Raw genomic sequence first — 14,688 nt, forward strand, 5'->3', positions numbered from 1 at the left:
ATTGGAACGAAGGGAAAAGTGCCAAATAGCAATCACAGATTCCGATCCCGGAGTCCTCAGAAGATCGGAATAGGAACACACCAGACTAAGAGTTAGAGTTCGGAGTTCCGAGGACCTTTGTGGTGCCCGATGATTCAGATGCCACTAAATCCACAGTCGAAGAACTCGAGCAATTCATATTGTTCGTTCATCTACCAGACAAGAAGGTATACCTGGGCACGGGGCTAGCCCCCGAGCTCAGGAAAAGATTTATTGAATTTCTTAAAAATTACTTAGATTGCTTTGCTTGGTCCCATTTAGACATGACGATGTGTATCCCATCGGAGGTGACAACATACAAGTTGAGTCTGGATCCAAGTTTTCCTCCCGTCAAACAAAAGTGGAGGCCGCAGCCCGAGGTAAAGCATGCATTCATCAAAGAGGAGATAACCAAGCTTCTTAACATAGGATCCATTCGAGTGGTTAAATACCCAGACTGGTTAGCTAATATTGTAATAGTGCCTAAAAAGGGAAATAAATTTAGAATGTGCGTAGACTATAAAGATTTAAACAAGGCTTGCCCGAAGGATTCATTTCCTTTACCCAGCATCGATCGCATGATCGATGTTACTGTGGGTCACGATACACTGAGTTTTCTCGATGCCTACTCCGGGTACAACCAAATACAGATGGACTCGTAGGATCGAGAAAAAACCTCTTTCATAACTAGGTCTGGCACGTATTGTTATAATGTAATGCCCTTCGGCCTAAAAAATGCCGGTGCCACCTATCAGCGGCTAGTCAACCGCATGTTTGAGCACTAAATAGGGAAATGAATGGAAGTTTATATAAATGACTTGGTCGTTAAATCCCTGCGAGCAGAGGACCATTTAAAGTATTTGCAGGAAACTTTTAGTATATTAAGGAAGTACAATATGAAGCTGAACTCGAAAAAGTGTGCCTTCGGTGTTGGTTCGGGTAAGTTTCTCGGATTCATGGTATCGAATCGAGGGATCGAAATCAACCCGAATAAGATAAAGGCAATTGAAGACATCGCCGTGATAAACGACATCAAAGGAGTACAAAGATTGACCGGGCGGATAGCTGCCCTAAGCCAATTCCTCTCCAGATCTTGAGATAAAAATCATAGGTTTTTCTCGTTTCTAAAGAAAAAGATCGACTTTGCTTGGACCCCTGAATGTCAGATGGCCTTCGCAGAACTCAAGAAGTACTTATCAAGCCCGCCTTTGCTCCACACGCCAAAAGCGAACAAGCAATTATATCTGTACTTGGCGGTGTCTGAGATAGCGGTAAGTGGTCTCCTGGTTCAAGAGGAGGAAGGTACGCAATACCCGGTTTATTGTGTAAGTAGAACCCTAGGTGACGCTGAAACCAGGTACCCGCATTTAGAAAAACTTGCTTTGGCTTTATTGAGCGCATCTAGAAAATTAAAACCTTACTTTCCATGTCATCCCATATGCGTCGTAACTTCATACCCCTTAAGGAATGTCATGCATAAACCCGAACTCTCAGGCCGATTAGCAAAATGGGCTGCCGAGATTAGCGGATATGATATTGAATATAAACCACGAAATGCTATCAAATCCTAAATACTGGCGGACTTCGTAGCCGATTTTGCACCGGCCATGATCCCCGAAGTTGATAAAGAAATGCTTTTTGTCTCGGCAACTAGTTCGGGAATATGGACCCTTTACACAGATGGTGCTTCTAATATAAAAGGGTCCGGACTAGGGATCGTTGTCAAACCTCCCTCGGGTGACATAATAAGACAATCTATTAGATCTACTGATTTGACTAACAATGAAGCCGAGTATGAGGCTATGATTGCAGGTTTAGAACTGGCTAAAGGGTTGGGAGCCAAAATCATAGAGGCCAAATGCGATTCTCTCCTGGTGGTCAACCAAGTGAATGGAACATTCGAAGTCAAGGACGACCGAATGCGGAGATACCGAGAAAAACTGCAAGTTGTCCTTCGCCGGTTCAAGGAATGGACGTTGGAACACGTACCTCGGGATCAAAATAATGAGGCAGATGCCCTTGCAAATTTGGGATCATTGGTAGAATCGGATGGGTTCAATTCTGGAGCTGTGGTGCAGTTGATGAGATCGGTCATAGGGACCGGTCACACCGAGATAAACTCGACCAGCCTCACTTGGGATTGGAGGAGCAAATACATAGACTATCTTCAAACAGGAAAGCCACCATCTGATGCCAAAGAATCAAGGGCCCTCCGAACCAAGGCAGCTAGATTTTGTTTGGTCGATTGCCAGTTATACCGAAGGTCATTCCATTGCCCCTTGGCGAGATGTCTAGGGCCGGGAGAAACTGACTACGTTATGAGGGAAATTCACGAGGGGACCTGCGGAAACCATTCGGGAGCTGACTCACCGGTCCGCAAGCTGATCAAAGCGGGTTACTATTGGAACGAGATGGAGGAAGACGCCAAAGCCTTCGCACGAAAGTGCAACGAATGCCAAAGGCACGCTCTGTCAATACACCAACCCGGGGAAGAACTTCATCTGGTCCTTTGTCCATGACCATTCATGAAATGAGGTATGGACATAGTGGGGCCTTTGCCATGGGCCCCACGTAAGTCGCAATTTATTTTACTTATGACTGATTATTTCTCTAAATGGGTTGAAGCACAGGCACTCGAGAAAGTCAGGGAGAAAGAAGTTATTGATTTCAATTATGACAATATAATCTGTCGATTCAGGGTACCCACGGAAATCGCATGCGATAACGGGAAGCAGTTTATAGGCAGCAAGGTCAGCAAGTTTTTCGAAGAATATAAGATCAAGAAAATCTTGTCCACCCCATATCACCCAAGCGCGAACGTCCAGGCTGAATCTACCAATAAAATTATCTTTGCAAAATCTAAAGAAAAGACTAGCCGGCTCTAAGCACCGATGGAAGGAGGTTCTGCCCGAGGTTTTATGGGCCTACCGCACGACGGTAAGATCAAGCACCGGGGAAACTCCGTTCTCCCTGGTATACGGACTCGTCGAAGTTGGTGAACCAAGCTTAAGATTCCAATATGCCACTGAGAACTCGAATCGTGAAGCAATGTCTGCTAGTTTGAATCTCGTGGACGAAAAGAGGGAAACTGCTCATATCCGAATAGCCGCACAAAAATAAAGGATACAAAGATATTATAACCGAAAGGCTAACTTCAGGCACTTTCAGACTGGGGACTTGGTACCAAGGAAAGTCACACTCCACACCAAGAACCCCCACGAAGGAAAACTAGCCCCGAATTAGGAAGGGCCATATCGAGTCACCGGAATAACTGGAAAAGGTTCCTATCAGCTCGAGAACGAAGATGAAAAACAGTTGAAAAATAACTGGAACGTGGCACACCTAAAGAGGTATTATTGTTAAAGGTACGAATAACTTTTCATATTGGCTTTTCTTCTCTCTCAATCTAACCACGCAGGGATACAACCCAAGGGGCATCGAGAGCAGCACAGTGGAAACTGGGGAGTCATAGACTTAAGACTGAAAGCACATGCTGCACTCTTTTTCCCTTCGACCGTTTTGTCCCGAAGTGAGTTTTCGGCAAGATTTTTAATGAGGCAGCGCCGAACAGCGTGCTACGTGAATAGAGCAGACCGATCAAAGACCGGGGACTGGAGATTGCATATATCGGAGCAATAGTACATGAGCCCTCACATTTCGGACTCGAATGCTAGGGGACTACTATACCCTGGGCTAAGTGATAACTATGTAAAGCCAAGGCTTGAACGATAGGACCAGATGTAAGGACTAAACGATCGATTGAATCGAGTTCCAATTAGTTTGTTCTTTCCATGGCAATGATTGTAGTTACATCTCCGATCGGTTCATCAATAAAAATCTTGTCTAGATCAAAATAATCTAGTATCGCAGGACTAGACTCTTAAGTATGCGAACTACGTAAACTTAAAAGACTATGGTCTAAACGGTTAAAGACTACGGTCTAGAAAAATAAATAAAATAAATGATAAAAAAAACTTACGCAAACTTAAAGGACTATGGTCTAAACGGTTAAAGATTACAGTCTACAGTTAAAGATTACGGTCTACAGTTAAAGACTATGGTCAAAAAACAAAAAAAAAAATTGTGATCCGGTCTATCTTGCCATTTATAAATAAAATAATGATCAAAGTCAAGATGGACTAAAAACCCGATCACGAATCATTACCACTTAAATTTTATTCTGGTTGAAACAATAATGCAAGCCAAAGCAATGGCATGAATCGGACAAACGACAAACCGAGGAACACTTTATAAAAGGCAACGAAAAGCGATGAATAGGCCGAATGAAAATCTTTTCTTTATATATATATATATAAAAGGTTTATTATAAACTTCGAAAACCCTTACCTTTCTCTCGCCACTCGGTCATGTTCCCGCCTCTTGGCCTCCTCGCAGCCTCGTTTCGAGCCGCCGCCAAATCGCGATTTAAGGGTAGAGAGATCGGCTTGGAGAGTCGAGATATATTCCAATTTCTTCCCATAGAGATCCATGAGCTCATCCACCTCCCGAGTTTTCAAAGTTGATTTTGAGCTCCCCCTTTAGCCGATCCACTTCGACCTAAATAGAGTGGAAGCTTGCGTGATGGCTTCCACCTCGAAGCACAGAGTTCGTAAATAGGTGGGTAAAGAGGAAGCGATTATTAAGATGGGGCAAGAAAATAAAGCTAAGTGAAAAAATGAAGGAACGGGACATACACGGGTCAAAGCCTACTGAGCCTCGTTGAAAAGGCAGGATTCGCTCACTTTAGCCATCTTCTTCCGGTCCTCTTGGGACACCAGAGGGTACGAATAGCTGGTCACCCCGACAGGCCCCGACAACATGTTCATATAGGACGGCACCTTAAAAGAGATCAACCTCTTCCGATTCGGGTCGGCGCTAGGGGCAGGAAAAACTTTCTCCAATCTGGGACCGGAATTAACCCTGAAACGGTTGGCTACGGGAATGGATAAATGTTCAAACCCGATATGCCAAGTGGGAGTATCTCATAATTCCCATAACTGGTTGTCTCTTCTGGCCCTGTTGACCCCTCGGTCATTTTGTTTTTGGCTTTAGCATCGTCGGTGGGAATACCCACCAATCGAGGGGGCGAGTCCTGTATGCAAATAATTATCTCAGATAAAGCCACAACTTGTATCGGGAGGACAGAACCAATACCATACAAAGGCAGAATGTTAAGTACCTTTGAACCGGTAGGGAGGAGAGGCGGTCTTCGATCTCGGGGCCGGTTGGGAGCCATCCCGAGCCTCGAGTAGGTGCGGGCTCGATAGTAGCATCGTTAGATATCCCGATCTTCTACCTAACGCTCCCTACGTCCGTCCGTCTCGGGATATCCCTCGATCCCGCCGGCATCGGACTTGAGCTTTCTATCGGAATAATCTCTATAAAGCCGGTCAGCTCTTGATTGAGGCCTTCATCGGTAAGCCGACGCTTACCCAACGCCTAGTCTTTGTCATCGGAATGATCCGTTAGTTGACCAACAACATCGACGTCCAGGGCCCGAGCTGAGAAATCTTCCGAAGAGGTCTCTCTGGTTGTGAGCCTCGATCTTTTCCTGATCTCTAAAGGAGCTCGAGAAGACTTGGAGGACCGTCCTTTTCTCCTCTCGACCTTGTCTCCTTGGTCAGGAGCTTCGATGTTTTGTTCATTGGCTGAGGCCTCAACAACCTCTTGTCCCCGGATTCTGGTGGCCTTTGAAAGACCCGTAAAGTAAAGAAGAACAGTTTAAACTTATTAAGCACGGTATAGCACATAAGGAAGACGGAGCAGCGCTCTGGTGGAAGGACTTACCGTGATTTGCGGCCTCCCACCGGGACCGAGACAAATGTCGCCAGTTGCGATCGACATAGGTAAGTTCGGAACAGATCTTCCCGATCCATTCATCAATGTTTGGAACCGCACTGAGGGTCTGAACAAGTGCTATGAACATACGAGTAAAATCAAAGGGTTAGTGTAGGTTCAGACATATACCATACCAAAGTAAAGCTACTTACGGGTTGGGTTCCATTTCTCTGGGAATGGCAACTCTTCAGCAGGAATCAGATCCCCTGTTCTGACTCGGACAAATCTGCCCTGCCAGCCTCGGTCTCTATATTCATCAAGACCGGAAAATGGAGCTTTTTTAGCTCATTTGGTGAGTTTAATCATACCCCCTCAAAAAACACGGGGACTGTACAGTCGGAGTAGATGGTTCATCATGAAGGGAATATTCACATTCGTAGTAAAGTAACGAAGGAGTACAACGATCCTCCAAAATGACGGATGAATCTGGCCGAGGCAAATATCGTACCATTTGTAAAATCCACTACCACGGGGTCGAGTGTGCTAAACTTAAAAGGGTAGGTATAAACGCTTAAATACCCTTCCACATAGGTCGTTACAGCTTCAGCCTGATCGGGAATAACGACCTCCATACCCTTCCACCTACAGTTTGCCTTGACCTGTTCAAGTTTACTCGGGGGTATCGTGCACAAATAGTCCGATATATCGACACCTCGATCCCCTTGTTGAGAAGGTTTCTCAACCTTGAAATCCCTGATGGTCATGTAATCTTGTGGAATGAAATCTGTCAATACAAGTCCGATTTTGGGACCGAGGAGGTCTCGCCGGTTTTAGCTTTTGAAAATTTGCTCATCATTACGGAAATATGAAGGTATGAAGACTTGTATGAAGGTTTGAAGATTAGATAAAGAACAGATAAGAAGGTTTGCGTATCCAAGAACACGAAGGTAAAATTTTTTTTTGGTAAAAATCAGAAAAGTGAAAAAGTGAAAGGGGGAGTTTTGCTTTTATAGAGTGGGGCCGAGATGGTTCGCATTCCGTAACCGTCTTCTCGACCAACCGGGTCTCGACATGTGCCACTGTCAGAACGATGTGACAGATGTGACCTTGATCTTATCTATCCATAGGAAGCGTACATGAGAAGGAACCGGATCGCCCTTCTAGATCACTGAGGCATACATAAGCAAACCGGTCTCCCAACGAGACCCAGGTCGGGCCTTGGCACCGATACTACTATGATCAGGTAAAACTGCCATATCGACCACAAAGGATGCGGTTCCAAATCGGTTACGGTCGAGTACAAAGAGTAAAACATGTAAACGTGGCTGTCGGTAGTGAGGCATTTCAAATTTGGGTGTACTACAAAACGAAATGCTAATTGATCAAATATTGCGAAGACATGTACAAGAGCGCAGGTTCAAACAATGCAAATAGAGTACTCAATAAAGTCCGATAAAAAATCGATCCAAAAATTTCCATTAAAATTGTCCCACTTCGCAAAATCCCGGCTTTTTCGGATACATCGGTCCATCAGAAAAGCGGAAAAGGCCATACTCTACGGCCATAAGCTGAAAAAGAAAAGAAAGAAAAATAGCAACACCCTTAACCGGCGTAGTAAGTCGAAGGTTGAGAACTCCGGCCTATCCTGTGGGATACTGCGACGGTACGTGACACCGTCTAGGTATCTCCAGAATCTTTACCGGAAGCAGATGACCCGGGGATACTCGGCTCCGACAAATCTTCTTCATCAAGTACTGTTGTCAGCGGGATTTCGCCAAAAGGTATTTCCCGACGGTTCTCCATGATATGACGGGTTCGGACCCGAGAGCCAACCCCCGAATGTCTAACTGGAAAGCTTACAGTCTATCTGCGTCCAGGTACCCTCGACGGCACAGATGTTTTTCTTTCCCGAACGACATCCTCGGCTACGGCCTTTCCCTTAGAAGCTTTTCTCGTCGGATGTCCTGAAAATCAAATACACTAGGTTGAGATACGATACAGAGAAATGAAAGCCGAGTGATCGGATTAAGAAATTACCATGGCTTTTGCCCTTCCACCCTTTAGTTGCTATTCTCCTCCAGGAGCGGTCTGTGTTACGGGAAGCTCAGATAAGGGTAACCACCCATTTAAAGATAGTTGTATCGAGCTCAGGTTCAATCAGGTTTGGTGATAGGTTCCACATCTCAGGAAAATCGATAGCCGATGGACGATGAAATTGAGCTGTACGTATCATCACAAACTGATGAAGCCAACCTCGGGGTCAATCAGGCTTCGATTTTCCCCGAGGAAGCAGGTGAACAATCCCCTCTCGGATCACCCGAGGTATGTATATATGAATCAAATGGTCAAGGGTGAAGGCAATCCCAGCCATATTGGCCAACTTCTCAATGCAGTATACAAGTCTCCAAATCTGTGGGGCAATCTGGTCGATACATACCCAATACTGACGACAAAAGTCCTCGATCACTCGAGGAACAGGGAGGGTAAACCCAATGGCGAAAGGATAAGTGTATGACAACGAGTAAGCAACATCATGGTGATTTATTTTTACCCCATTCCCAACAGGGCGAACGTCAACAACTGCACCTAAGTTACAATCTTCCCTGACTACGATAATGGTGCCATCGTCGATACAAGATTCAAAATTCTCCACCGAATCAAGATGGTAAGAGATTTTGCAGTCGTTCGCATATTTAAATCCCGATGGAAGGATATCAGCAGTGAGAGATTCTAACACCTTATCAGAACCGGCGGCCCTCGTTGGCGACAGAAACGAAGACCGATCTTCACATTGGGTTAATAATGGAACATAAGCCAAAATCGTGACAGGTATAACCTAACAATGGATGATCACGCCTTGATGGAAAAAGGTTCAAAGCTCGAGGAGAGCTATGGGCTTGGTGTGGAAATTGCCGCAAGGTTTTGGGAAAAGCAAGGTTTAGATTTGAAGAGCGCAGATGCATGAAAAAAGAATGCATGGGCTTTATATAGAAGAGAAATCAAAGGGTCCTGTAGCGTATCAAGGACTCTGACAAAGGGAGGTTTCCCAAAAAAGATTTGGCGGCTAAGTAATAATGAACTAGCATCGGGCAGAGTGAAGTGTTGACTAGAAGGTCTTGTCCTAGATAGATGGGTGCAGCTGCTCAGCTTTATTTGGGTCCATTTCCCGCTATCAAAATTTCACCTTTGGAAATGGGGGGACTATCTGTATATGGGTAAAACCGAGGATATGGATATACTCGATTTTTCGATGTTAACGTTATGCTCGGCTAGGATACGATCGGTTTATCGGGGATCAGGCATCAAGCTTGATCTGGAACGAGGCATTAAGGCAGGATGAAGAGGCGGTCAACCACCATGAAGAGAAGACCAAAATATCCGCCCTCAGCCGGATATTTCGACACCACTCCCGGGAACAGCTGTCAACAGATTCCTTTCCTCACTTAGAATTGTACTAGGGTTAGGACCCCTCTACTATATAAAGAGGAGGTCCCCATTCATTTAGGCGGTTCTGCCTCCACACAGAAAAAGAGAGATCATGTACTAAACAAGGCAATACAATCATCTGAGTTCATTCGTCTTTTCTAAGGTTCTCTTTATTGTTCATTGTTCAAACGTCCGGTCATAAGGATTCGACCTCGGTTCTCAGTACCCGAGGCCAGTCATCATTCATCTTTGGTCAGATCTACATATTTCATTTTACTTATTCGATTGTCGTGTAATCTAATCTCGTATTGAATTAAACCACATATCTTTAACACCGCACATAAATTCAATTATTCTCCGTTGTAAGGTTAAACGGATCCAAATGTTTGTTGTCTTTCTTTTAAGTGGAAATGATTATTAAACTTGTTTCAAATTATTATTTTCTATAAAATTTATTATGGACAAGTAAAAAAGTTATATACCTTAATACATGCTTAATTATTAATTAAAAATTATTTTTCATATATAGCTAAAAAAAATTGAAAAAAGTAATTAAAGAAATATGATAGCTCATAATAATAATAATAATAATAATAATAATCCAAATAATAATAATAATAATAATAATAATAATAATAATAATAATAATAATAAATAAATAAATAAATAATTGAAAACGAGAGTAATCATTTTTCACATTTTTGGATATTGAAATGTTTTACAAAAGATGAGATAATCAACGTTTTATATAATTAAGGACAGATAGTTAGATAAACATGAAATACTAAAACTACATACATTACTACTATATATATGGGAGGATCTCAAAATTTTGTAGTCCTCACATGAAATATTTTGTCCATTGTACCTCTAATTGAAGGTTTAATTACCTTGTAAGCTGTCACCCATTTTGATAAATTTGAATAATTATGTGGGCTAATTAAATGCTAGAAGAAGGGATGATGTGGAAAGGTGATAGTGACACCACAAAAGATTATTAATTCAATCAAATTTAAAATTGATCCAAAAGTTTATTGTCTTTCATTTTTGTGGAAATGATTATTAAACTTGCTTCAAATTATTTTTTTGCTATAAAATTTATTATAGACAAGTGAAAAAGTTATATACCTCAATACATGCTTAATTATTAATTAAAAATTATTTTTCATATATAGCTAAAATTGTTTGAAAAAAGTAATTAAAGAAATATTGTAGCTCTCCAAATAATAATAATAATAATAATAATAATAATAATAATAATAATAATAATAATAATAATAATAAATAATTTAAACGAGAGTAATCATTTTCACATTTTTTGATATTGAAATGCTTTACAAAAGATGAGATAATCAACGTTTTATATAATTAAGGATAACTAGTTAGAAAAGACATGAAATACTAAAACTACATACACGTTTAAAAAATTATAATAGTTCATTAAGAAAAACAAACTACAATATTTTTAAAGAAAAGGAAAGATTAAAGTAAGAAAAACAAATAATTTCATTAACTTTCCAGTTCCTTTTTGTATGGTTAATTTGAAGAAACGTCTAAAGTATTTCGCTGTATCAAGACTTTTAATTATTTAATTTTAAATGCTATCTTTATTTATAAGTTAACTTCATTGATGTCATTATACAACAATTTGTAGCATTAATTATTTTTTATATTACTTGAATATCGTAATTATTTTTTTCTTACAAAAAATGGGTTAGCCAATATAAGTTTGATGAAAAAAAAAATTAAGTTGAAATCTAACGTAAGGTAAACTCAATTTGGATCAGTAAAGATTTAATCTAAAAAAATTTAGTAAAATAAAAGGGAGAAAAGCTTTGATGCATGCATTAATTTGTTTGAAAATAAAAAGGAAGTCTAAATATACTCTAAAAAAATGTTATTTTTTAGCTTACAAAATCTTTTATATTATTAAATATCTTAGAAACATTGAAAAATTGTCAAACTACTTTTACAAATGATATGATGATACAAAAACAACACAAAAAGCAAGAGTAGGAAAAAAAAAATTTAAAAAGTAGAAACAAGAATTGCAAATTTAAATTTTAATGTAGAAGCCCGGTCCAAGCGACACTAGTAAGTATGACTGATGAGGTCAGAGATAGTAACCCAAGAATGATGAAATAGATCTGAGCTCACAACCAAGTTTGCCAAATAGAGCTTCGCTTTTTTGGTGTTTATTAGAATAATCCTATCTCTACTATGGATAAACCACCTACTATATATCAGAAGCAGTTCAAGCAGACCAAGAAGGAACAATTACTATTAAAAAAGTCCCAGTATTTTGGTGTAACAAACTGAGTAGTTTTGGAATTTTTTGTGTACTGACTACGACTCATGCACATGCTACTACTTCTGTAACGACGTAATGTCAATAAAATTGTTTTGTTGACCAAAACAACAAGAATATGGTTATATAATGCAATTATTTTTGGATTTCAGTTACTAAACCTATTCTTTGTTAAAAAAATATATGTTAATATTAATGGGCAATTTGCACGATTGCTCTTATTCGGGGTGATCTTTAATTTTTGCCCCTCAAATTGCTAGTCTTTAATTTTTGCCCTTCGTCTAAAATACTCCAAGGTTCTGGTTTAGAACCCTAGCTCAAACTGTAACACTCCGTAAATCCGGGTTAGGTGTGAATGAGTAGAACGAGTATTAATGTGATATTTTAACCATATGAATCCCTTCGGGATGAATTTGGGTGAAAGATAATCGTTGTGAGGTTAAAACAAATAGTGAAGTTCGTAAGAGTTCTTAAATTCGTCTAAGTCTGCAGTAGTTCCTACTCATGCCCAGTTTACGGGTATTTACGCTAGGAGTCTTTGAAATAACTTTCCAACTGTATATGGTGGAACTCAAACGGAGCTTTGTGCTAAGAGTTATGCCTATTTTACTAAACGATGTCGGCTGTGGAGACACCTGCGTGACACGAAAAACCTGTCTCTGAATCTTAGAGACAGGTACGATGGGTGTACGACGCACGACCATCGCGCGACCCCATTTTGTGCGATGGGTGTGGCACAATCATAGCACGCCCTTGTTTTTCTAGTTCCGAAATATATAAGCTTCTAACTCGTCAAAACCCTTCCTTACTTCGTTTTTGATGACTTTTTGAGAGAAAACAACCCTAAATTAAAACTTCCCCAAAACATCTAAGGTAAGTTCTTGGTCAATTCTTATGATTACTTCATCAATCTAACATTAAATTGATACTAGTTCATCCTTTAAAACCCTTAGATTCTTGAAACTCATAGTGTAAGATGTATTAGAAACAATCCTTTAATCCATGAAAGGGTGATTGTAGGGTATTAGAAACAATAAGAATCCAAGAAGGCAAAATTGGTTTAAAAACCCTAGTTTTCAAAAAGGGTGAAAATTCTAGGGAAAGGTGTAAAGATCTAATCTTTCTCATCTAAATCAATTGTAGAGTGATTTTGAACCTCAGAAAACCCGTTTGGTAGTGTCGTAGCGGGAATTGAGATATGTCTCTTTTGAACATGCTTTTCAAAATTTAAAAATGGTTTTGTTTACAAGGTTTGTGTGCGTGAGGGACAAGCTCGGATTAAACCTTATGTGTATTATAATATACATATGTAGCCGTGATTTCCCCTATAAAGGGACAATTAAAATTGAATTATAATGCTTTGAATTTTGAACATGAATTACTCCTATAAGGGATGCTTTAAACTTGAATTCGACGGTTTGGATATTTGAGGTGCTTTGCTCTATGAACGGGTTTTGTTGAATTGAAATTAAAAAATGATTTGAAATTGATTTCTAAATCAGTTTATGATATTGGTATACCCCTATTAACGGGATGATGAACATAATCCATAATGAGTAAATCAGCTTCCATGCATTGATTGTGATTCGACATTATGTCATGACTTTATTGTTTGTGTTTCCCCTAGCTACTCGGGAGAAAAGGTAGTCACTATGGATCCTAGTGGGGTTATCCTAGCCATTCGGGAGAAAGGGTGCTATCGAGGGTTCGTAACCCCGATGTGATCTTTGCCTAACTATTCAGGAGGAAGGGTAGCCATTGGGGTTCAATAGCCCCGATGTGGTGCTTCTATGCAGTTTAGAGAACCTTAAATTGTCATCCCTTCATCATATTGATTTTGGTCCTGTACTGGCATGTATTATACTTTGATTGCCCACGAATGGTTTGTTGATGGTCTTGAGTTCAAGGTTGACGGATCTAAATGTAATAAACGACATAAAGAGTTGAAGTGGATTTATTTCTTCTTAATGATTTCCATTAATGGTTTTATTAGGTTTGATGATTTATTCTATCTCTGAATTTCAAACTACTTTAATTGACACTATTTTACCGATCCTTATCATATTATTTTGTTATATTAACTATTATCCCGGAGACACTCACTTAGTATCCAATACTCAGACATACCATTGTTATTCTTGATGGTGTGTTAGGTAACGTTTGAGGAGCAAGTTCGTGATATGCGTGCGGACTAGAGAAGGGCTTCGGACTGATGAGCCCATACCTTTGTTCAGGGGACACCCCTATCTTAGAGAGTCATGAAGTTAGACTATTCTTTATTTATCATCTTAGAGGCTCTATAGATAAACGTTAATACTGTGGGTAGTTGTTGAAGTCATTGTTTGACTCATCTGGATGTTGCGACGTTTTAAAAGGACAAATTTATATTACACTTCCGTTGATTTTATTTCATAATGGTGATAATGATCTATTAGCTATTTATAACCTGTTGGAATAAATGATGAAAAATTATTAAAAGGAACTTGATGTCAATTGATTCAGTTAGACTATTCTTTATTTGACACGGTAAAAAAAAAAAAATCATCTTAGGAGGCTAACTTTTGTAGAATTACAAAGATAAACAAAATTTCGCAAGGCAAACTTTTTCCTTAAGTTTTGCCAAGTCTTGCCTTGTGAAATAGTAGTTGTTCGAAGTAACTTCGAGATATTTTCGTGACAAAAATTAAAGACCAACCCCTTTTGAAGGACAATCCATGCAAAAGACAAAAAAAAAAAATTAATGGAAGATATATATAGGTATCAATATCCAAAAAACAAACCACTACATACATTTTTCTCCATGGTTTTTTAATAAGGACAAATTTATATTACACTTCCGTTGATTTTATTTCATAATGGTGATAATGATCTATTAGCTATTTATAACGCATGATTTTCATGGAATAAATGATGAAAAATTATTTTCTTTTTCTTTGATTTCTTATTTTAAACTTTTCTTTTTCTTTCTTTCTTTCCAATTGATTCTTTCAAACTTTTTTACATACTTTAGCCATAGATTAATCATGCTTCGAGACTCCAAAACTTGAATATTTTGTTCGTACAATAATGTAGGCCCAATACATCAAGGATTCATAGACGTTCGGATAGTCATTTTAGGGGTTGAAAAGGTGCCCGAAGTAAGTTTTGTTTGAAAAAAC

This window comes from Lycium ferocissimum, chromosome 4 (assembly GCF_029784015.1).
Source record: "Lycium ferocissimum isolate CSIRO_LF1 chromosome 4, AGI_CSIRO_Lferr_CH_V1, whole genome shotgun sequence".
NCBI classification, from domain to species: domain Eukaryota; kingdom Viridiplantae; phylum Streptophyta; class Magnoliopsida; order Solanales; family Solanaceae; genus Lycium; species Lycium ferocissimum.